The sequence below is a fragment of the Hemiscyllium ocellatum genome, chromosome 23 (assembly GCF_020745735.1).
Source record: "Hemiscyllium ocellatum isolate sHemOce1 chromosome 23, sHemOce1.pat.X.cur, whole genome shotgun sequence".
NCBI lineage: Eukaryota > Metazoa > Chordata > Chondrichthyes > Orectolobiformes > Hemiscylliidae > Hemiscyllium > Hemiscyllium ocellatum.
This window is the reverse complement of record NC_083423.1, coordinates 20,996,931-21,019,599: the sequence shown is the minus strand read 5'-3', so window position 1 is coordinate 21,019,599 and position 22,669 is coordinate 20,996,931. Positions and strand designations below refer to the sequence as shown.

The 22,669-nt window shown below is 41.9% G+C and overlaps 1 protein-coding gene across 1 annotated transcript in view; it reads left to right on the top strand.

Moving 5' to 3' along the window:
* The window catches only part of shank3a (SH3 and multiple ankyrin repeat domains 3a), a 994,510-nt gene that overhangs the window by 634,170 nt on the left and 337,671 nt on the right, over nucleotides 1-22,669 (top strand). The window lies entirely within an intron of this gene.

Genomic DNA, 22,669 nt, shown 5'->3' with positions numbered 1-22,669 from the left:
ACAAGACTATATCTACCAGCATTTGAGGCACTAGGAGGGTCAAATAACTGAACTGACCTCATTTAACCTCAGCAGAAAGACCTCAGGCAGTGATCTTTCCCCACTGAACCTTGTCAGCAGCTGCCCCAGGCTTCAGTGCATCCTTCAGCGTGTAATCATGGAGCTTGAAATGTGCAAGTCTGTGACACTCATTTGAGGTCATATCCCTGTTTTGGAAGACCAACAAGTTTCAAAAAGACGAAAGAGCACCCTTCGCCAACTTGATGCTCCTCAAGGCACAATCGATGTATATCTCGGTGTTCTGTTTGGAAAGTGCTGAGCAGTGGTATGCGTAACAGATCAGTGGTTTCATTAATGATGATCTGTTGTGGTTGTGTTGCCTAACCCTTGCAGTAATGCACTTTTCCTTAACATCCAGTTTACTGCAGTGCTGTGCCTCATGGTTGAGGTTCATCGTTTGTACTTATTCTGCTTATTGATGCTATGTGCAAGTGTCTTACAAGTTCTTATTATACACAGTGTCCACAGTGTCACATTAGGTAAAATCCCAGTCCTGTCCATCTGATTGGTCAGTAATTACCTAACTATCTTTCCACATTTGTGCCATGGGCTTGTTTTACATCATTGTTATTCAAGGGGCTTCAGATTTGTGCTTCATTGCTGTTGCTTCCTTTCATTGACAGTGACCACTTAATGAGGTTGATACGCTCTTACCTCATTTCACAGCTTCCTAACTAGGCAGAGCATTTTAACAATCTTTACTGTTACAAGGATAACAACTTCCTTGTGGTTATCTAAAGTCTAACAATTTTTAAGTACTGGATCTCTGCATGGTTCAATTAGTCCATTTTTCATTTCTCAATGTATCATGACTTGCTCAGAACTTTGCCGATCAGAGTCTTAACACTTTTGTGATTACATTCGATACAGAGTGCAATTTTTAAGTGATTTTCTTTATGGTTTTGACAACAGCTTTGGGAGGCAAGGGAGGAGATTGCTGGGGTCCTGGCGGAGATAATTAATACTTCGCCGGCCACAAGTGAAGTGCCGGATGACTGGAGCATAGCTAATGTGGTTTTTTTTGTTCAAGAAGGGTAACAGGAATAGGCCAAATAATTACAAACCAGTTAGTCTAACGTCAGAGAAATTACTCAAACAAAATCTGAGGGACAGGATTAATCAACACTTGGAAAGCAGAGAATGATCAGGGGTAGGCAAAAGTGAGGACTGCAGATGCTGCAGATTAGAGTCGAGAGCGTGGTACTGGAAAAGCATAGCAGGTCTGGCAGCATCCGAGGAGCAGGAGAGTCGCCATTTTGGGCAAAAGCACCTCATCTGGAATGATCAGGGATAGTCTTGTCAACAGAAGGGAGATCCTGCCTGCCTATTTTAATTGCTTTTTGAAAAGACAACTAAATGCAACAACGAGGTTAGTGCAATTGATGTGTTTTATATGGATGTCAGTAAGGCCGTTGACAACGTCCCATATGTAAGGCTGATCCAAAAGGAAAGGCCCTATGGGACAAGGCTAGGTGACGAACTGGATTCAAAATTGGCTTGCAAATAAAAGGCAAAGGGTGATGGTGGAGGTTGACTTGAAACCTGTGACCAACAGTGTACCACAGGGATCATGTCGGGACCCCTCCTGTCTGTAACGTGCATTAATGACTTGGATATGAATGTAAAAGATATGCTTAGTAATTTTGCAAATAACATGAAAATTGATGGTGTTGTTAATAGTGAAGTGAATGGTTTCAAACTGCAGTCTGATATTGATCAGCTGGTAAATTGGGCAGAAATTTAATCCTAACAACTGTGGGTGATGTGTTTTGGGAGGTCTAATAAGTGGAGGATTTACACAATGAATGCTAGGTTCCTAGGGAGTACTGGGAAACACAGGGACTTTTATATCCAAGTCTACAGATCCCTGAAAATGTCAGAACACGTAGATAAAGTGGTTAAGAAGATATGTCAGATACTTGCCTTATTAGACAGGATATAGAATATGGGAGCAGGGAATTTTTTTTGCAACTTTAAGAGTATTGATTGGGCCGCAGATAGGATACATTATGCAGTTCAAATCACCACACTATCGGAAGAATATGTTTGCACTAGAGAGGGTTCGCAGGACATTTGCCAGGATGTTGCGTGAATAGACTGAATTTGTCTTCCTTGGAACAGAGAAGGCTTGGAATGGAGCACTGTTTCCTTGCTATATGACTCTAACTAAATTTTAATGAACAGCTCCATCTTAAAAGATATAAATGAAAATAAAATGGAAACTGGCACTTGGCAAAAAAAATACAAAATGTAGAACAGAGTTCATGTAGCGAAGTTGTTGAACTCATTGTTGAGTCTTGGAATGGCAGTAAGTGCCTCACCAGAAGATGAGGTGCTGTTCCTCAGGCTTGTGCTGAGCTTCAGTGGAGCAAAGCAACTGACTGAGGACAAAGATGTGATCATGAGAACAAGGTGGTGAATTAAAATGATAATGGAACTTTAGGATCATGGTTACAGATTTAGCAGCAGTCTTCCACAAAGCAGGGATCACCCAGTCCGCTTTCTGTCTCACCAATGTAGAGGATACCATATTATGAGCAATGAACACAGAATACTAAATTGAAAGATAACTAGTAAATCTAGCCCTTAGGTGTATTTATGCTCTCAATGCTATTGAGTGGTTATTATTTATGGTACTGCTGCCAATATCAGCATTAGTGGAAGGAGTGAATGTTTAACCTGGTAGTTGATGCCCAGTTCAATGAGTTGCTCTGTTCTGCATGACATTGAGATTCTTACGTTTTGTTGGAGTTATACCGATGCAACAAGTGGAGGGTATACTTCTGAGCAGTATCTTAAAAATAGTGGACAGACTTTAAATAAGGAGATGAGAAACTTGCTTTCATACTCAGCCTCTGAATTGGTCTTGTAGCCACAGTATTTTATGGCTAATCCAATTAGGTTTCTGGTCACTAGTGGCCAAAAAATGTTGATGGTGGAGGATTTGACATTCCTAATATCATTGAATGCAAAGCAGAAGCGATTAATTTCTCTTTTGTTGAATATGCTCACTGCTTAGCATTTGTTAGTCAGGATTGTTAGTATTTTTAAGCTTTGATAGGATATGAGTATTGCTGTCAAAAATCAGTATTTTGTTGGACATTCCTAATTGACTGAGTGGCTTGCTAAGCCATTTTAGAGGGCAGTTTAGAATCAAGCACATTGCTGTTGCTCTTGAGTCATACACAGGCCAGACAGATAAGCATGCAGATTTCCTGCCCTAAAGGATTTTAATGAACAGATGGATTTTAATTGTAGTCAGTGGTCTTCATCACTGAAAGTAGCCTTCAATTTCAGCTTTATTTATCTAAATTTAATTTAATTTAAATTCCACCAGTGGCCAATGCAGGTTTTAAGCCTATGGCCCCAGAGGTTGTGTGTTACTAGTACAATATCATTGCCATTCTCCAACTGTCTTCCCCCAACTTACCATTGACCAGCCCAAGCCTGAATGTCATCCGGGACTTGTGACTTGTAAGCACAGATTTTACCATCATCTGAAAAGTTAACAATGGAACAATACAATCATCAGTTAATATCCCCACTTCTGACCTCATGATGGATGAAAGGTCATTTATAAAACAGCTGAAGGTAATGGCACGGTACTCTTAAAGTAATGTCCAGTGGTTGCATTGATTAGCCTCCATCATTCACAACTATCTTCCATTGTGTTGGGGGTGGAACTTATATGGAAACTTGTGTGTAACTTCAGCATAAAAACTGTACCTTCAACAAATTACAAAATCAAGCAGAAACTATTTCTCCACATTCCCACTGATGTCTTTAAAATCTAAAGATTTATCTGTCTCCTTTTTGCATATATTCAGGGACTGTGCCTTCACAGCCTTCTTTGGTCAAAAAATCCATGGGATCACTTCTCTTTGAGTGAAGAAATCTTTCCTCATCTCTCTCCTAAATGGAGACTACCCTGAATTCTGCAGTTGTATCTTCTAGTTATGGATTTCCGATCCCGGGAACATAGCCTCCCTGCATTTAGTCTGTCCAGTCCTGTCAGAATGTTATACATTCCAATCAGATCACCTATCACCTCTTCTAAGCTCTAGTGCATGCAGGCCCACATAGCACTGTCCTGCCATCCCTGGTATTAGGCTGGTGAACTTCCCTGCATGGCCTCTATGGCAATCATATGTTCTGTTAGTTTGGGAGACCACAAATGCATACAGTACTCCTGCTGTGGTCTCACCAAGGTGCTGTGACAACTCCAGTAAGATATCTCTACTTCTGAATTCAAACTGTCTTTCAATGAGGACCAATATATCCCTTGCCTTCCCAACTGTTTGCTGTACCTTCCTACTGTTTCATTGACTGGTGTGCAAGGATACCCAGATCGCTTTGTACGTCCACACTTCCCAATATGCCACCATTTAATAATACTCTTCCTTTCTGTTTTTCACACCCAAGTGTATAACTTCATGTGTTTGCCCACTTAGTCAACCTGTCAAAATCACCATACGTCTCCTTGGGTCCCTCTCACAATTCATAATCCTGCCTCGTTTTATGATGTCAGCAAATTTGGAAATATTGCATTTAGTTCCCTCATCCAGGTCATTTATATATGTATTGTGAACAGTTGGGGCCAAGCACCGATCCTTGCAGTATCCCACTAGTCACTGTCTGCTACTCGGAAAAAAGACCTATTATTCCCATGTACTGCTTCCTAACTGTCAACTTTCTTCCTGGTCCATGCCAATATGTTACTTCCTATCACATGTGCTTTAGCTTTGCACACTTACCTTTTATACAGAACCTTATTAAAGGCCTTTTATAAATCCAAATGCATCACCTGCATTGGTTCTCCCTTACTATTCTACCAGTTACATCCTCCAAGTAACTTCAGTAGATTTGTTTAGCATGATTTGCCTTTCATAAACCTATGCTGCCTTTGTCCAATCCCATTAATGCTTTCAAAGTGTTCTGTTATCACATATTTTATGACAGACTCTGGCATTTTCCCCACTCCTGATGTTATGCCAACTGGTCTGTAATTTTCTGGGATTTTTTTTCCCTCCTATTTTAAATAGTCAGATTACATGTACCACCATTCCAATCTGTAGAATTGCTCCAGAGCCTATAGAACTTTGGAAGATGATCACCAAAGTGTTCAATATTTCCAGGGCCACTTCCTTCAGTACTCTGGGATATAGATTATCAGGCCCTGGGGATTTGTCCATCTTTAGCCCCATTAATTTCCCCAGCACCATTTTCTTACTAATACTGATTTCCTTCAGTTCCACCCTCTCACTAAACCCTTAGTTCCCTAACATTTCTGGGAGGTTAGTTGTGCCCTCTTTTGTGAAGACAGACCAAAGTAAGTGGTCAATTCTATCAAGTTTTTGCTCCCTGTTATAGTTTCTCTGGCTTCTGAGTCAAAAGAACCCAGATTTGTCTTTTCTAATCTTTTTCTCTTATATATTCATAGAGGTTTATATGGTCAGTTCCTAGACTGATTGGTCTACTTCCCTGCCATAAGTTTCTAAGATTCTGTAAAGTGGACAACAAGCCTCAGTCTATCGCAAAATATTGACTATTAATATGCCACTGATGTTTGGGGAATTAAGTCCTTTTCATGCAGTTTGCAATGTGCTCAGATTCTTTAAATAATTTAATTATTGTGTAACAAATCTATTTAATCCATTACTAATCAAACAAGCATTGTTTGAATTGCTGTTGTGAAGTTCCAGTCACTTCTCTCAGAGAGATGATCTGCTCTGTATGGGTCAGAAGCTTTCATATTACTTAGCTTTGTATTTCAGCTACGAGCTTGGCTTTTCAATCTACAGTCTTAAGTCATTTAGGGAGATTTATAAACAGTTTGTGCTCTAAAGAATCCCCAGTACAGTCTGATATACATTTCAGAGATTGAATTAGATTTTTATGCATGCTTTGGGATTAATTCACCTCCTTCCTCTGAACTGAATACTTAATGACCAAAGATGTAATTATTCTCCATTCCTTTCTTTGCTTTCCTTGCTAATTCTTTATGTCTGATACTCTTTCTTTTTTTTAATGTCTGTAAGATTGTCAGTCTAGCCATTCATCTCCTCCCTGTTTCCTCCTTTAAGCTCTGTTTCAGTCTCTGTCTAGTTCTATCTATTTTTCAGCCTCCTCTATTCATTCACTCTTCATTCTCCTCACTCTGTCCAGTCATACATTTTCCGCATGTCAGTGTGCTTCTGTTTGTGTAGTTTTACCAGTAAAATCTGATAGGGGTCTGAGTAACCATGTGCTATGGTGCGATGTGTGCCAGAATCAAGTGCCAAATGAAGCGAGGTCCATCTCAGCGTAAGGAGCAACTCACGCTACCGTTTATGCTTTTCACAAGAGGTATGACGAGATTCTCATTAGGCAGCAGCAAGATGTTGATGGGATTAGCATTCATTAAATGCCTTTTTAACAACACAGGACACCTAATTAATTTACAGCCTCCCTCCTTATCAAGTTCTCCAAACAAGCTTGACATCAGGAAAACTTGAAAAGGGAGCCAGAGTGAGGACATGGCAGATTCAACTCTCCACATGCTGCCATATTGGAAAACTGGGCAACATCTCAGGGCACATTCCTGGCTACCAGCCATACATCCCATGTCCATCAACACTGCCATCAACACAATACCAGAGAACCCTCATGGCACATTTCCAATCCATTTACAGGACAATTCTGCACTTTGATGCAACTCTCATCATAATGCTGCAGCAAGGACACTGTGTACTCATGGGCAAGCACACAGCTCATGGATTGGACCAGGGCTGCATTGTATTTCTGGGCTTTTTACTCACTGTCATAGCGCTCACTCACTTTGATACTATATGTATGCTCATGGCATCCTTGCATTGTTTTGCCAAGGTGCACATCTGTCTACACCTCCTTCCACAGTATGTTTATCCCTCACATGGACTGTCTCACCCTGCCCTCCCCCACAAATTTATTTTTTGCAATTTCCATCCCCTGCCATGATGGTGTGTGCCAACCAAGTGTCTAAACCTTCATTGGATGTGCATGTGATCAATGGCAATGACTGATGCCCAACTTGTGATTTAGACATTCTGTGCAGAACATTGATAAATAATTAATCTCTTTGCACATTCCACTCCACTCAAAAATCCCTGTCTGCTTTGAAAGTTCTCCTTCAAAGTGTTATAACTGACTATTTTTTTAATCTGCCTTTCCTCAGTTTTAATTCCTACTGTTAGCTGTCACCCATTATCTTCCCAATGTACTCAGTGAAGTGTTCTCACTTTTTTCTTGGTAACCCTCCATCAAGGTTGCCAATTATTAATGACCTCTAATCCCTTGTGAAGGTGGTAGTGAGTTTTCTCTTTGAATTGTTGCAAGAAATCTTGACACCAACAAACTGGTGTTGCTAGCCCAATTCAGACAGTTAAGAGTCGGATCTGGAACTAAAATCATCAATGGACTATAGGTTTCCTTCCCTAAAAGACATTAATAAAACTGCTGAATTTTTGCAACAATCTGACAGCTTCACGGTCATTTTTACCCCCAATTTTTATTTTCCAAATTGTTTTTAGATTACTTACAGTGTGGAAACAGGCCCTTCGGCCCAACAAGTCCACACCGACCCGCCGAAGCGCAACCCACCCATACATGTACCCCTTACCTAACACTACGGACAATTTAACTTGGCCAATTCACCTGACCCGCACATCTTTGGACTGTGGGAGGAAACCGGAGCACCCGGAGGAAACCCACGCAGACACGGGGAGAATGTGCAAACTCCACACAGTCAGTCGCCTGAGGCGGGAATTGAACCCAGGTCCCTGGCGCTGTGAGGCAGCAGTGCTAACCACTGTGCCACCGTGCTGCCCTTATTGAGTTTAAGATTGCGGGCAAGAATAGTTTAAGATTGCGGGCAAGAATTTATATTTCTCTAAGAGACCCAATGACATGTCCTACGTGCGCAGTTACTTATTTTTTAAAAACGGAACTGCATTTGGGTTTTATATCACATGTTGATTCGTATATCTTAACTTGCTGACCGGTGAAACTGCCAGAACTTTATGTGCTCAGTTATAATTTGACCATTTTGCCAATGAGAGTCTCTGGTTCAGAGAAAACTTGTTCCTGCAGGTAGAATAAAACTGATGGCTGTCATTTTTCTCTGAGCACCAATGTCTATTCATATTGTCTCACCATCTCTGGTGTTCGTTCATTTACACTCTCTCTTACTCTGTCTCTGGTGATCCTTTGTCTCCAGGAGCAGGGAACTACAGTGCTCCACGGCCTGATAGTTTCTGGCTTGTTGGAATATAAAACACCTCAGCTAATTCCCAATGCTGTCTCTGGATAAAGAATTGTGGAATGATTGCCATTAATAATAATGATAGAACAGTGAGTGGTGGTAAACTGAAGAGGTGCTGAAGTGCCACTGCTGAATCATCTTTTATCTTTGGTGAGTTATTGCTGGAGGACTGCTGCAGGGACTCCCTATGCAGTTTATAAAGATGACATAGCAGTAATAGTCCTGCGGGGGCGAATGACATAACACACTGGTGAGGCAAGTCTGGAAATTTAAGCTTTCTACATCTGACAGAAACGGAATACCACCAGAAAGACATGGGGCAACCGAGTATTCAGCAAGCACAAGGCATTTCAGCATTCAAAGCAGAATACAAAATAGCTTAAATCAGGAATTCACACAAATGAAGCTGGGCAATAACAGAACACAAAACACAACTTTGTTCAATGGAAATTCAGTAGTGCAATAACCATAAGTGCAATAGGAACAGAGCATTAGTGCAATGAATGTAGGGCATTATGCAAACATAGAATCTTACAGTACTGAAGGATTCACTACTTCCTGGCTATGTCAGTTCTTTGAAAGAGCTATCTAATTTAGTCACACATCCCAGCTTTTCCCCCTAGGATTGCAAATTAGTCTTCCATTCCTCTTTGAGAGTTCCTATCGAACGCACGTCTGCCATTCTTTCAGATCATGTAGTCTGGATCTTAAACTATTATAATATTCTCTTATCCCTGTCAAGTATTTTAAATGAATTGGTTACTGGTCCACTTACAACAGGAACAGGTTCTTCTTGCTTTACAACATAATTTTGAATAACTCTATTAGGTCTAACCTTAACCTGCTCTGCTTTGGATTTACAGCATGGAAACATAGCCTTTTATCCTACTCATCCATGCCAACCAGAAATCCCAAATTAGTCTAATTTAATTTGCCAGTATATGGCCCATATCCTTCCAAACCCTTCCTATTTATGTACACATCCAGATGACTTTGAAAATGTTGTAATTGTACCAGCCTCCACCTCTTCCTCTGTCAGCTCATTCCATACACACACCACACTGTGTGTGAAAAAGTTGCCCTTCAGCTCCCTTTTAAGTCTTTTCCCTCTCATCTCAAACTTCCCTTTTCCCTCTCACCTGTGCCCTTTAGGTTTGGACTCCACGACCCAGGGAAAAAGACCTCAGCTATTCACCTCTTCATGCCTCTCATGATTATATAAACGTCTATAAGGCCTCCTCCTCAACCTCTGACACTCCAGGGAAAACAGACCCAGCCTATTCAGCCTCTCCCTATAGCTCAAATCTTCCAACCCTGGCAACATCCTTGTAAACCTTTTCTGAACCCTTTCTGGTTTTGCAACATGGGAAACCAGAATTGAAAGCAGTATTCCAAAAGTGGCTTAAGCGATATCTTGTACGACCACAACATGACCTCCCAACTCCTATACTCAATGCACTCACCAATAAAGACAAGCTTACCAAATGCCTCCTTCACTATTCTCTCTATCTGTGATGCTTTAAGGAGAGCAATCCTAGTTTCTCCAGCCTCACCACAAACAGAAGTGCCTCATTCCCTCATTTCATCCTAATAAACCTTTTCTGCACCCTTTGAAAACTTTAGCATCATTTGTAAAGTGCAGTGCCCAGAATTGTAGACAATATGTCAGCTGAGGCCTAACCAGAAATAATGGAGGATTAAAGCACATGGATTGCGCAGAGGATCCAGCATACCAACCCTTTCCTTGACTGCATCAAACCTGTAAACATATTCCTGAAAAAATTTAACTTAGAAGTTGTACTTTTTACAGCGGACAACCATGGCTCAAAACAGCAGAAACTCAGGGAAATCCTTGAGATGTTAACTCTTGGTCTTGAGTCAGCCAGGTAGCAGAGTTGGTTGCAGAACAGGAGAGTAAAAAATGAGGTCTGCAGATGCTGGAGATCACAGCTGAAAATGTGTTGCTGGTCAAAGCACAGCAGGCCAGGCAGCATCTCAGGAATAGAGAATTTGACGTTTCGAGCATAAGCCCTTCAGCTGTAGAACAGGAGAGCAGAGTGATAATTTGTGATTGCAGCAGGGAAGCAGTATTCCAAATCACCAACTCCTTAGCATCCTTACTGCTACTTCCCCTTAATCATGTGAGCCAGGGAATTGGATTGAATTAGCTTTATTACCACATGCATTCAAATGAGCACAGTGAAAAGTTTTCAATGTTGCCACTTATGGAGCCAACTTAGGTACAAGATACCTAGGTACAGATATTTAAGTATTTGATACAAACTGAAAGAATAGTAAATAAATGACCAGCATAAGAATGAAAAGGAAATGAAGTGCTTGATTTACAGTCCTTACACCTCAGTCTGTGCCAGCACTGAGCCTCCTGACTGAACTGAGCCAAGTCGCAACTGAGCTGTGCTGCAAAACTCAAGGCCTCGCCTCCAGTCCACAGGTGCCTTGCCTCCCTGTGACAGCCTCCATTTCAGGACTCACCTCCCTGTGAAGGCCTCTAGTCCAAAACTCACCTCCCTGTGACAGCCTCCATTTCAGGACTCACCTCTCTGGACTGGAAACAGAGAATAGGGGTAAATAGGCAGTTTCAATTTACAGGCTGATCCTATGACTGGAGTGCTCAAGTATCAGGGCTGTGCCTTCATATGAGTAATGTCTCTTAAGTTGGAAGGAAAGCTGTCAGGAAGTCGCAAAGAGGTAGAAAACAGCTACAGACTGAAATAACCATCAGAGGTGGGTATCCCTTCAGCAAGTCACCCTTTATTTACACATGGAGACATTTACACTGATCCAGCTCTCAGAGTGAACAGTGAGACTCCTGTTCTTATCTCTCAACCAGGGTTCCCTGTTTGGACCAGGTTAAAAGCCTCAGTTAGGGAACTAAAGATGTCCACGTAGCTGACCTTATTACAATGACTGGGTATCAAGGTGACTTAAAATGTGGGAAGTATGAGGTCATTCATTTTGATAGTGAGAAAAGAAAAGAGGAGTACTTAAGATTTATAAATGTTGACACTCAGAAGAACTTGGATATACTTATATAAGAAATGCAGGAAGTTTACAATGCAGGTACAGCCAGAAATTCAAAATGCAAATGATATAATAACCTTTATAACCTCTAGGTAGGGAGTTAAAAATACAAGAACAAGGACTGCAAGAACAAAGAAGTCTTGCTACAATTGCACAAAGATCACACTTGGAATGCTAGTTTTGCCCTCCACATTTACTTGCAGTCAAGGTGGCACAGCCCAGGTTCACTGGATTGCTTCCTGGTGTGAGAGGGTTGTCCGATGATGACAGGATGTGTACATTTATTTTATACTCTTGGAAGTTTAGAACAATGACAAATTAAGCACTTAAAACGTACAAGATCCTGAAGGTTAGACACTGAGATTGGGATTCTCCCATTTTAAGTTAGAATAGTGGCAAGAGAGCTTCAGTTCATAATTTCTACCATGGCCAAGGGTATGTTATCTCATGTAGTTGTGCTTACCAGCTAATTAGCTCTGGAAGTGGGATGTTGGTCATATAAATCAGTTATCAGGCTAGTGAGGTGTAAGTGCTCTCCATTGCTTGGTTCTTCCAGCTTCCAAGGCATTAGCTGTATATTCAAGGTCCAAAGGGACACCACTTCACACTCTGGAACAATTTGTAGTGCCCCCCTCTAAACTTTCAACACATGTTCACTGTTTTCTGTGTTGATGACGGAGAGAAGATCCGTCATCTTCATGGCTGACTGCAGCAAAAGGCCATGGCACCTGACCCAGGCAACTGCAGGGGTCCATGCACTCTCCATTCTGGAAAGGGACACCATGCAATGTGAAATATTCTCCATGGGTAGATGGCACCATCTTCTCTCTCTCTACTACCTCACATTCAAAGAGGCATCATCCCTTTATCTCTTGTCACCTCATGCACCTCTCATCAAAGGTGATGGCTTACAATCCTCTGATTCATACGGATCATGTCCACTGAAAGGCACATGCCCCCCTACCTTCAACAGCTACTAAATCTTCCTGTTCTCTGTCTTTCATATTCAGTCACTGGGAACACCTTCCCACCTTTCCTGCTCTTGCACCATACTCAACCTTTCCCTTCATCTTTTAACAAGAAGAACTGACCCACAACTAGGCAAAGAGGCCCCAGACAGATGTGAGGGGGATGTAGATAGACATCAAATACCACTGGAGTGTTCATCATGGGATGTGGCATTTCAATGGACTATGAGAAAGTGAGGACTGCAGATGCTGGAGATCCGAGCTGAAAAATGTTTTGCTGGAAAAATGCAGAATCTTCCCACCACAAGGGATGAATGCAGATTTCTCCACCTTCCTCATTTCCCCTCCCCCACCTTTTCTCAGTCCCCACCCTCAGATTCAGCACCACCTTCTTGACCTGCAATCTTCTTCCCGACCTCTCCGCCCCCAACCCCTGTCCGGCCTATCACCCTCACCTTAACCTCCTTCCACCTATCGCATTCCCAATGCCCCTCCCCCAAGTCCCTCCTCCCTACCTTTTTATCTTAGCCTGCTGGACACACCTTCCTCATTCCTGAAGAAGGGCTTACACCTGAAACCTCGATTCTCCTGCCCCTTTGATGCTGCCTGACCTTCTGCGCTTTTCCAGCAACACATTTTTCAGTTTCAATGGACTATGTCTATGGACTGTCAGTCTAATCGCCACATGTTTGCAACTGTGCCTTGCCTGCCTGATTTGAGAAGGCCAATGCTTTCTTAATCAATCACTTCAAATTCTTTGGTCTATATGAAATCCCAACATTATGCCTCCCATCTCATTCAAGCTGTTCCTGTTTCTGTGAACTGCAGCAATGAAATGCTTGTATAGTTCCCATGCAAAGGAGAGACCCAATAGTGTCATCAACACTAAGGACCATAGGACATCGAGCAGGGAACAGGAAAGATTTAAGGATAGGGAAGACTTCATTTTTACATTTCTGTGAATCCTTTCATGACCAGAAGACATCTCAAATTACCTTAGAGACAAACATTTTTAAATGTGTAGAAACTATTGTGGAATGTAATGTAGAAAATGTGACAGCTGATTCTGCACAGCAAGCTTAAACAGACATGTGATTTTGGTTGAGGATTAATTATTGGAATATTTCATTTTTCCTCAAGTAGCACCACACCACCCATTAGCACATCCTTAGTGCTGACTGACCATCAGTGCAGTATTCCACAGTGGTGACCTTCTGACAGCACAGTGGCCCCTCAATACTGCAGCATGTTTTCCCTCTTTGTATAGATCACAATTTTCTTTTTCCACTCTTAATCCTGCTTGTCTTAAAATTGTACTGAAATGTGGTCCTATGAATGATGGCTTGTTAGTTGAGACCAGAAACTTATCTTCCTGCACAGACTGAAAACCTGCAGCTGTCCAATTGCAGGGACTCATTATCAAGCTTGTTCTCTCCTCATTTGCTGATCAGATGCATGTCCTTTCAAGTTGTCATTTGGCCGTACAAACCTTGAGAATTGTAGAAAAAGTCATATTGTGTCAAAGCTTTTCATCTTTCAGTCATCAGGACAATTTGCAAGAATACCAATAAAGGGAAAAAAAACCCAATATTTATAGTATATGAAAAAAGAGCTCTGATTGTTTAGCAAGTGGACACTGATTGATAGAGACATTGCCCCAGAGAATGCAGCAGTTAGCAATTAACTGTGGACTACCAGATTTTGTATAGATGTCAAATCAGGCAAATTGACCAATGAAAGCTAAAATCTGTTCTGAATATACCACAGTTCAATCATTTCTAACTGTTACATGCTGTTGCTCTGTGTCCCCGTTAATTTCAGTCAATATTAATTCCTGTTTACTACCTCACATACCATGAAAGCATCCTTCATTCTTGCCAAGCATCTCCATATGGTGTCATATTTACTATCTGGCAAAGCTATTACTCCAATCTGTCATTCCAGTAACAGGTGAGAGAAGGAGCAAGGCCAGGAAGATGCCAGCTTCTCATTCATGCTCCATCTCCTCTACCCAGGAGACCAGAGTGTGCCGCAAAGTGGGAAGAAAGGCCAGCAGAGAAAAACGTGTTCTCTTACAATGGGAGGTCTAACAAATTTACAAAAGATCTCTAGGGAGAGTACCTTATTTTCAGTAAGTGATTATTTACCGTGTCCATTGTACTTAATAAAGAAAACAGCTTGAACTAGAGGCTATCTATGCTTTTCAGTCAAATTATGGCTTTGGTCAAAGACCCTTTGACATCTACCAGTTGGGGGATAGAGTTTTGATTTAATACTGCAGCGTTGGGTTTGAACATGGAGCTGAAGGGATGAAACACATTGTACAGGGTAAAAGACAAATATTAGAGAGGAAGGGTCCATCGAGACACCGATTTCAAGGATAGTTGTTTAACTCAAGCAAAGATCAAAGATCTGTGATTTAATTTGCAACATTCTCACCACAGTAAGCCCCTGCTTTATGGAGGCCTAATCTTCTTGAATCATTTCTTGTATATCAGAGAGAATTTAGAGAGAAGCTGGAAATAATTAGATGTTGCTGAGTTAAATTTGGATCTTCATGAGATGCCTATTGCCAAGCTAAATTACAGTAAAGAAATGCCAAAATGCATAGCTATTAGATAGATAATGATGTGTTCAGGTGGTCCAGACAAGAATGCCTTTCCCAACAAGGAAGTGTTGAGATTTCAGGACTGATTTTTGTGCCACTACTGAGAAATCTTGCCTCTTGGCTATAATGCAAAAGGTGAACCATGTGAAATCAGTTCTGTCCATCTGTTACTGCATTAAACAAGCTCAAATTAGATTGAAAATGAGAAGAAGTTGTTCATCACCATCTGAGGGGAGGAACAGGCTGAGGAATAAGTTCTTCAGTAAACTGTTAGATAGATAACTGGATGCAGTAGGATCAGGGGAATAGTGAAAGACTGTAATATACCACGGAATATGGTTCCTGTGATGATGGTGCTGTGGACAGGATGCAAAACGTTGTATATACAGGGCGGCAAGCCAGAGCTGAATAATTAAACGCAAGAATGTTCTGGAGTTTTCAAGTAATATTCAAGAACAACTTTCCAAATTGAAGTGTTTATTGGTTGATTAAAATATTTTCTTCTTGTTACCATGTAGAGCAAGCTGGTGTGTGTCCCATTACATTCAGTGAGACCAGCTACCCAATATCCAAGACTCGTGCACTGAAACTATTGAAATTATCAAGACCAACTACTCTACACAGAGGACTGAGACTAGCTACCTGGTATATAAAGGTTGTTTTTGGGTTGACAGGATGGGGCAAATGGGAATGACACAGTATTAGGACATGTATTTACAATCAGTCTCAATGACTTGGTTGAAGGGACCAAATATTTGCTTGCTGAATTTGCGGATGATACAAAGATAGGTTGGAAAGTAAGTTATGATGAAGCCTACTCAGGGACATGGATGGGTGAAATGAATGTGCTGTTGTTTGGCTGGTAGAATATAATATGGGAAATTGTGAACTTGTCCTCATTGGCAAGAAGAATGGAAAAGCAGAGTACTATTTAAGTGGAGAGAGATTTCAAAACTGCGATACAGAGGGATCTGGGTGTCCTGATAAAAACATCACTCAGGGTTAGTTTGGAGGTACCAGCATGTGAAGAGAAAGGCAAATGAAATAGTGTCCTTTATTGCAAGGGGAAATGGAATATAAGCATAGGGATGTATTGCTGTTGTTATTGGTCATGGTGAGGGCACATCTTGAATACTACCTCCAGTTTTGTACTCCTAATTCAAAAATGTATAACATCCACATCTTTTTATTTTTGTAAATTGTGGGCTGCAATGGGGGAAGTGGTTTTAAAACAAGTATTTTAAAGGATTTCTGCATGTTTTGACTTGCAAATAACCTGACACTTATGGCAAGAATTGTGCAACAGTCAACCTGGGTCTGAAATTAGGTAAATTTGAGAATTTTGTATTCTTATTTTAAAACCTATAACTTTTGTGGATGAATTGGAGCGGAGGGGTTTTTTTTTGTATGGATGCAGCTGGGTAGCAATGAGAAATCAATTGGTGTCTATGGACTAGTGAGCTGTTATCAATGTCTGCCATCAGTGGTGTAATTGGCTCTCAGGTAACTGAAGTGCTTGGGCTGGGAATAGGATGGGAAGCAGTGTTTTGATCTCCATGAGCATAGATGCTCTTTATTAGCTGCAATCAAACCCCCCATTTTAAACCTGACAAAAACTCTCCTCATCTTTCCTTCAGCAGCTGTTACAAGCTGTGATTCTAAGTGATAAGTCAGAGACCTTTTATAAGGGAATCTTCCTTCTTTTGTTTCTTGCAAATTAGTGGAAGTATCCGGAGAAAGAGGAGATTAGGTAAAATCAGGAGTTCTGTGTACTTACTTTAAAAGCTTTAACTTTTGTGATGACTCTGGGAAGTTTGTCAGTGGGGTGAATTTCATGAGATTAATTAGGACCATCTCAGAGGAAATATATTCACCATATTATTAATTAATTTATTACATCAAATTATTTTTGCAAGTTCAAATACATCATGCTTATTGTACTGATAGATATCCTAAATTACATTATGCGATCAGTATTTGGAGGTACAAAGTTTCAGCAGAAGTGGCTTATCTCTCCACACGCAACAGATCCATGTGCATTGTCAGAAATAACTCCTTTCAACAGCCTGTGTCCCAAATCCATGTCTGTCTCTCTCCGTCCCTCCCTGTGTGTCTGTCCATCTGTCGCTCTATTAAATGCTCGTTCTGTTCCATGCCTTCAGCTGTTAAGGTCCGAAGCCAAATGCTTCCTCACATTCCTTGTCCTTTAAAATGAATTTTAAAATCCAACTTAAACGCACATTCTCAATTTCTAGAAATTAGAAAAAAATCCATAAAATGCTGAAAGTACCACAAAGGTCTTGCAGAAAGGAGTAGGGTTAATTTTTCAAGTTTATGACTTTCATCAGTATTTATCAACCTGAAATATTAATTCTGTTTCTCTCTCATCAGATGCTTCTGGAGATGCTAAATATTTCCAGCATATTCTTTGTTTTAACTTCAGACCTTGCTGTTTGACTAACCTTTTGATTATCTGCTTTCATTTTTCCTTATCTTGCATTGGGCCAAATTTTGATTAATCGTGCTCCCTTGAAGCTTCTGACAATGTTTCCCTATGTTAAAACACTAATGCATTAGTACCACCCACCATTTCTGATTTCCTTTTTTTTCTTTCTTGATAAGTTGATCTCTCTGGATAGAAACCTACCATTTCAGATTTTAACCATGAGTTAGAAACATTTTGACCTTGCCATTCAATGCCTTCCAATGTGTGTTATCCAACATCCGTCCACAATCTTCTCAGAGGCAGGCAATTAATAGCCACCTCCAGGGGCCACGCCAATTCAGGATAGCAGTAGGATGCACAGTGTGAGGGCTGGGTGGATTAGTGTTAGGCAACTCCAGTTGGAGAACTGATTACTACTCTTGTAGTTGGGAGGGGAGGAGTGTGCCTCGAATTCTAATGCTTAAACAGAGACTGTGCCTACAGTTGTAAGGTCATCATTGTGAAGGGGGATTGGATAAGAACGCCTCATCTTCCGCCTGGGAACCCTCCAACCACAAGGGATGAACTCAGATTTCTCCAGTTTCCTCATTTCCCCTCCCCTCACCTTGTCTCAGTCGATTCCCTCGAACTCAGCACTGCCCTCCTAAGCTGCAATTTTCTTCCTGACCACTCCGCCCCCACCCCACGCCGGCCTATCACCCTCACCTTGACCTCCTTCCACCTATCTCATCTCCATCGCCCCTCCCCCAAGTCCCTCCTCCCTACCTTTTATCTTAGCCTGCTGGACACACTTTCCTCATTCCTGATGAAGGGCTTTTGCCCGAAACGTTGAATTTCCTGTTCCTTGGATGCTGCCTGACCTGCTGCGCTTTAACCAGTAACACATTTTCAGCTCACTACTGGATAACTTTCACCCCAGCTCCAGGAAAGGAAGAAAGGATTGAGGTGGGTGGGAAGCAGGATTTAAAGGAGGTCTCTTATCCCGCTTTAGCATTGAAACGTGGCAGACTGTACTGCTCAGCTTTGTACCAATTTTCTTGCCAGTGCTGAATGCTAGAGGGTACCTTTCCCCCATTGGTCCAATTGAAGGGAGCTTTGTTTTTAGTTTACTGATGCTGCCATGTTGTAAGAATGCTTAGAGGTGGGCCTGGAGGACATTAGTAACCAGAATTGTTCTTTGAACAATATAAGTGTGGGGAGAGATCGTTGAATTACTGCTTAGAAGTGTGTCCATGCGCTGAGTTCCCCATAACCCAGTGTGATGACATCATGAAAGCTGCAGCCTGAGGCGACACACACTATTCATCCCAGCCAACATGAGCAGGCGGAGTTTTGGGTAGTATGCTTTGTCCAAACAACTGGCTAAATGTGTTTAATACTGAGCTATAATGTGTTTCACAGTGCAATGTGATTCATGAATTTAATTAAACATCTGGAGAGGGGCCAAAGGAATTTGGTTTATCAAAAGTGGCTGGAGCCAAGTATTGGAGCAGTGCTTAGGAAATGTTCTTACTGGCAAATAAATTGAGGGAAGCCCTCAGAACAGTAATCCATCATCCAGTCAGACCATGATCAAAACATGATTGATCCAAATCCTAATAACATCCATCCTTTGTCAGAAAGTGAGGATCCCTTCAACCCTTCTGTACAAGCAAGATTTAAACCCAAAGGGGTTAAATACAATGTCTGATTCGTTGGTGCACTCACTAGCCCAGGCCAATCAAATAATATAGCCATCACACAACTGTTCCCAAATCTGGCAGGCGATTGATAAAAGCACCGGGGGTTAGGCAAAATCTAGTGTGTAACCAGAGTTATTGATTAATTGATTTGTACTGAAACATGGTAAAAAGCTTTGGTTATGAGCAGCACAGGCAGGTCACAGTAAGCAACAATGTATAGATCAGAGGTTGTAAAAAAAACCAAAGAGATATACAGGTTACATTGTACAAGGTGTGCGCTAGGCAAGATCAGCATTATTTGAGCCTCGAGAGTCCACTCATCAGTCTAACAGTGGCTGGGAAGAAGCTGTTCCTGAACCTGCAGGGGCATGTGTTCAGGATTCTGTATCTTCTGCCTGACAGATGAGTTTATAGGAGATCATTACTAGGGTGCAATGGGTCTTTGATGTTGGCAGCCTTCCTATGGCAGTGAGCCATGTAAATGGAATCCATGGATGGAAGATTGGCTTGTGTGATAGTCTGAGCTGTACACACCACCTTCTGTAGTTTCTTACAGTCCTGGACAGAGTAGTTGCCATACCAGGCCGTCATGCACCTGGACAGTTTACTTTCAAAGTTTGAGAGAAGATTTGTCGCTCGGGTGCTCGTTGTTGTGGTTCTGTTCGCCGAGCTGGGAATTTGTGTTGCAAACGTTTCGTCCCCTGTCTAGGTGACATCCTCAGTGCTTGGGAGCCTCTTGTGAAGCGCTTCTGTGATCTTTCCTCCGCCATTTGTAGTGGTTTGAATCTGCCGCTTCCAGTTGTCAGTTCCAGCTGTCCGCTGCAGTGGTCGGTATATTGGGTCCAGGTCAATGTGCTTATTGATTGAATCTGTGGATGAGTGCCATGCCTCTAGGAATTCCCTTGGTTGTCCTATAATAGTAGTGTTGTCCCAGTCGAATTCATGTTGCTTGTCATCTGCGTGTGTGGCTACTAAGGATAGCTGGTCGTGTTGTTTCGTGGCTAGTTGGTGTTCATGGATGTGGATCGTTAGCTGTCTTCCTGTTTGTCCTATGTAGTGTTTTGTGCAGTCCTTGCACGGGATTTTGTACACTACATTGAGCAAAACCAATGTAGTGTACAAAATCCCATGCAAGGACTGCACAAAACACTACATAGGACAAACAGGAAGACAGCTAACGCTCCGCCTCCATAAACACCAACTAGCCACGAAACGACACGACCAGCTATCCTTAGTAGCCACACACGCAGATGACAAGCAACATGAATTCGACTGTGACAACACTACTATTATAGGACAAGCCAAACAGAGAGCAGCCAGGGAATTCCTAGAGGCATGGCACTCATCCACAGATTCAAACCACTACAAATGGCAGAGGAAAGATCACAGAAGCGCTTCACAGGAGGCTGCCAAGCACTGAGGAGGTCACCTAGACAGGGGACGAAACGTCAGCAACACAAATTTCCAGCTCGGCAAACAGAACCATAACAGTATGCTTTTAATGGTTCATCTTTAGAAGTTGGTGAGGGTCCTTATAGACATGCCAAATTTTCTGAGCCACCTGAGGAAGAAGATGCATTGTTGTGCCTACTTGACAGTCACATCTATGTGGGAAGTCCAGGACAGGATATCAGTTGTCATCATTCCGAGGAATTCCAACCTCTCAATCTCAGTTTCGTTGATGTAGATAAGGGCATGTTGACCTCCTTTCTTTCTGAAGTCAACAATCAGTTCTTCAGTTTTGCCAAAGTTGAGAGAGAGGTTGTTCTCATTGCACCATGTCACCAAGCCCTGCATCTCCCTTCTGTATTTTGACTCTTCATTGTTAGATATCCGTTCTACTGCAGTGGTGCTGTCAGTAAATTTGTAGATGGCATTCATTCTGAATTTGGCAACACAGTTGTGGGTGTACAGGGAGTGCAGTAAGGTGCTGAGGACACATCCTTGTGGGAGCTCCTGTATTGAGTGTGATTGTGAAGGAGATATAGTTGCCCATCTTCACCGATTGTAGTCTGTGGAGCAGAAAGCTGAGGATCCAGTTGCAGAGGGCAGAGCCAAGACCAAGGCCATGGAGTTTTGAGATCAGTCTGGAGGGGACAGTGGTGTTGAAGGCAGAGCTGTAGTCATTGAGCATGAGTCTGACATAGGTGTCCTTGCTGTCCAGATGTTCCAGGGATGTGCAAGGCTAGGGATATGTATTGTTACATCGCTAGGCAAATTGTAGGGGATCAAGGCAGGATGGGAGACTAGAGTTGATATGAACCATGACTAGCCTTTTGAAGCACTTCATGATTATTGCAGTGAGAGCCACTGGGAGGTCAGCATTAAGGCACAAGTTATACCAAGGAACTGAAAGACCTCGTGTTTCACATGAACAACAGAACAGTAAGTTCAATGCGAGGGGACTTTATTGAAATAAAGGATAAGATGTGTTCCTCATGGTAGAGGTCGTATGATTATGACAGATTTTAGGACAGACATTTGTAGATGATTGCATTTGAATTGAAACACCCCTATTTTGACAAAACAAAAGATGTGCATTATTATGTATACTTTTAATTACCCAAGTCACCAACTATATGCACTGCTGTTCTCATCCCTGAACAATTTGTTATTTATATCATTCTCTCTGTGTTATCTTTGATTGTTCATCTGGGTGATGTTATTTTATCATGGACTATTAGATTAGATTACTTACAGTATGGAAACAGGCCCTTCGGCCCAACAAGTCCACACCGACCCGCCGAAGCGCAACCCACCCATACCCCTACATTTACCCCTTACCTAACACTACGGGCAATTTAGCATGGCCAATTCACCTGACCCGCACATCTTTGTGACCGTGGGAGGAAACCGGAGCACCCGGAGGAAACCCACGCAGACACGGGGAGAACGTGCAAACTCCACACAGTCAGTCGCCTGAGTCGGGAATTGAACCCAGGTCCCTGGCGCTGTGAGGCAGCAGTGCTAACCTGTGCCATTTGCTATAGTAGCCATGGTTGCCCTATCTCTGTTGTTGGGTTGCTGTGAACCTCTAGATGTGCCATGTGTTCTGTATTGGTAGTGCTTGTTCTTGATTAGATGCCTGTAATTGAGGAACCACTTCTGCTGTTGGATATACCTATCTATGATGCAACAGTATATCTGGTCACTCTTTTCTACTACGTACAATCAAGTGGTAACTGCTCCAATCAAGTCCCAAGTTGTCACTTAAATTGGCTTTTGTTGAATGTCAGTACTCTGACCAAGTCTGTAATGCACCACTCTGGAAATAGTTTTACCAAAATTAAACTTGGCTCTTTTTCACCTTGAGTTTTTCACTCACACCTGTCCCCACTTCGCATTTCAGTGGCTTTGGAGAGTGTGCAGTGCCATATTAGTCCTTATACTGGATTAGTTTCCAGTAAGTTTGTCTACTTGAGGATTGCCTTGCATACATCCATGTCAGATTTGCTCAGTTTCTTTATGAATACTTTGGTGATTTTCGCTGCTGCTTCAGCTCTTCCATTTATCTGGGAATAGTGTGGAGATGATGTTATTTCCCAATCTTTCATAAAGCAACTGAATTCCTCACTCATGAACTGA